Raw genomic sequence first — 3463 nt, forward strand, 5'->3', positions numbered from 1 at the left:
TGAGAATGGTATTGCAGAGATTGCGAGAGCACCAATTGTATGCAAAGTTGAGCAAGTGCGAGTTCTAGATCAGTGAAGTTCTGTTCCTGGGTCATATAATCAACAAAGAAGGATTGGCTGTGGATCCGAAGAAAGTGATAGACATTCTAAACTGGGAAGCGCCAACAGATGCTCGAGGAATCAAGAGCTTCATTGGAATGGCCAGATATTATTGGCGATTCATTGAAGGGTTTTCAAAGATTGCGAAACCAATGACAGCTTTGCTAGGCAACAAAGTTGAGTTCAAGTGGACCCAGAAATGTCAAGAGGACTTCGAAACGCTGAAAGAGAAGTTGACTACAGCGCCTGTCTTAGTCTTGCCTGATGTGCACAAGCCCTTCTCGGTGTATTGCGATGCTTGTTACACCGGTTTGGGATGTGTGTTGATGCAAGAGGGAAGAGTTGTGGCTTACTCGTCCCGACAGCTGAAGGTTCATGAAAAGAATTACCCAATCCATGACCTAGAGTTGGCAGCAGTGGTTCACGCATTGAAGACATGGAGGCACTATCTGTATGGATAGAAATGTGATGTTTACACAGACCACAAGAGTCTGAAGTACATATTCACTCAGTCAAAGCTGAATATGAGGCAACGAAGATGGTTAGAGTTGATCAAAGACTATGAGTTGGAGATTCATTACCATCCAGGCAAAGCAAACGTAGTGGCAGATGCTTTGAGCAAGAAGAGTCAAGTCAATCTGATAGTCGCTTGTCCGATGCCTTATGAGTTGGCCAAGGAGTTTGACAAGTTGAGTCTCGGATTTCTGAACAATGCGCGAGGAGTAACAGTTGAGTTGGAACCTACCCTGGAGCGGGAAATCAAAGAAGCACAGAAGAATGACGAGAAGATCAGTGAGATCCGGCGACTGATTCTTGACGGTAGAGGCAAAGATTTTCGGGAAGATGCAGAAGGTGTGATATGGTTCAAAGACCGCTTGTGTGTTCCCAATGTTCAATCTATTCGGGAGTTGATCCTCAAGGAAGCTCATGAGACAGCCTATTCGATTCACCCTGGTAGTGAGAAGATGTATCAGGATCTGAAGAAGAAATTCTAGTGGTACGGAATGAAGAGGTAAATCGCAGAGCATGTGGCTATGTGTGATAGTTGTCGGCGGATCAAGGCAGAGCACTAGAGACCAGCTGGATTGTTGCAACCGTTGCAAATCCCTCAGTGGAAATGGGATGAAATCGGCATGGATTTCATAGTCGGATTGCCTCGCACTCGAGCCGGCTACGATTCCATTTGGGTAGTGGTGGACCGCCTGACCAAGTCAGCCCACTTCATACCTATCAAGACCAACTACAGCAGTGCAGTATTGGCAGAATTGTACATGTCTCGGATCGTTTGTCTTCACGGTGTGCCAAAGAAGATAGTGTTAGACAGAGGAACGCAGTTCACCTCTCATTTCTGGCAGCAGTTGCATGAAGCCTTGGGCACACATCTGAATTTCAGTTCAGCTTATCATCCGCAGACATATGGTCAGACCGAATGGACCAATCAAATCCTTGAAGACATGTTGAGAGCCTGTGCGTTGCAAGATCAGTCTGGATGGGACAAGCGATTGCCTTATGCAGAGTTCTCCTATAACAACAGTTACCAGGCCAGCTTGAAGATGTCACCATTTCAGGTGCTTTATGGAAGGAGTTGTAGAACTCCACTGCAATGGGATCAGCCTGGGGAAAAGCAAGTGTTCGGGCCAGACATTCTGCTTGAAGCTGAAGAGAACATCAAGATGGTTCGAGAGAATTTGAAGATAGCGCAATCAAGGCAACGAAGCTTTGCAGACACTAGAAGAAGAGAGCTGAGTTTAGAGGTTGGAGATTTTGTCTATTTGAAAGTGTCACCGATCAGAGGAGTCAGAAGATTCGGAGTCAAAGGCAAGCTAGCACCCCGCTACATCGGTCCATATCAGATTCTCGCAAGGCATGGAGAAGTGGCCTATCAGCTCAGCCTGCCGGAAAATTTATCTGTCGTGCATGATGTCTTTCATGTGTCTCAGTTGAAGAAGTGTTTGCGTGTGCCAGAAGAGCAGTTGCCAGTGGAAGATCTAGAGGTCCAGGAGGACTTGACCTACACAGAGAAACCAGCGCAAATCCTTGAGACTGCAGACAGAGTCACCCGAAGGAAGACCATCAGAATGTGCAAAGTCAGATGGAATCACCACTCTGAGGAAGAAGCAACCTGGGAGCGTGAAGATGATCTGATGGCCAAATACCCTGAGCTCTTTGCTAGCCAACCTTGAATCTCGAGGGCGAGATTCTTTTAAGGGGGATAGGTTTGTAACGCCCTGAATTTGGGGGTAGAATTTTTTCTTCTTTTCTCTCACCAAATTCGGGTGTTGCTCTCTTTTCTCTTCCTGTTTCGCTCTTTCTTCCCAATTTCAAACCAGTATTGTCGGGGACCATAATTAGGGGTACCCCCAAGACTCCTAATCTCAGCTGGTAACCCCCATTAGCACAAAGCTGCAAAGGCCTGATGGGCGCGATTAAGGTCAAGGCTCAGTCCACTCAAGGGACACGATCTCGCCTCGCCCGAGCCCAGCCTCGAGCAAAGGCAGCCGACCCCGAAGGATTCACGTCTCGCCCGAGGGTCCCCTCAAGCAACGGGCGCACCTTCGGCTCGCCCGAGGCCTAGTCTTCGCAGAGAAGCAACCTTGGCCAGATCGCCACGCTAACCGACCGTATCGCAGGAGCATTTAATGCAAGGATCGCCTGACACCTTATCCTGACGCGCGCTCTTCAGTCGACAGAGCCGAAGTGACCGCAGTCACTTCACCGCTCCACTGACCGACTTGACAGGAAAACAGCGCCGCCTGCGCCGCTCCAACTGCTGTGCCACTCGACAGAGTGAGGCTGACAGCAGCTAAGTCCAGCCTCGGGCGCCATAGGAAGCTCCACCTCGTCCGACCCAGGGCTCGGACTCAGCCTCGGCCTCGGAAGATGGTCTCCGCCTCGCCCGACCCCAGGGCTCGGACTCAGCCTCGGCCTCGGAAGACGGTCTCCGCCTCGCCCGACCCCAGGGCTCGGACTCAGCCTCGACCTCGGAAGACGGTCTCCGCCTCGCCTGACCCCAGGGCTCGGACCCGCCACGTCACAGGGAAGGCCATCATTACCCTACCCCTAGCTAGCTCAGGCTACGGGGAACAAGACCGACATCCCATCTGGCTCGCCCCGGTAAGCAAGTAATGATGGCGCCTCGCGTGCTCCATGACGACGGTGGCTCTCAGCCCCTTACGGAAGCAAGGAGACGTCAGCAAGGATCCGACAACCCCGACAGCTGTACTTCCGCAAGGCTCAAGCGCTCCTCCGATGGCAATGACATCACATGAACAGGGCGCCAAAACCTCTCCGGCTGCAACGATGGCATATACTTAGGGCTCTAGCTCCTCTATGCTAGACACGTTAGCACACTGCTACACCTCCC

This window comes from Zea mays, chromosome 6 (genome assembly GCF_902167145.1).
Source record: "Zea mays cultivar B73 chromosome 6, Zm-B73-REFERENCE-NAM-5.0, whole genome shotgun sequence".
Classification (NCBI taxonomy): domain Eukaryota; kingdom Viridiplantae; phylum Streptophyta; class Magnoliopsida; order Poales; family Poaceae; genus Zea; species Zea mays.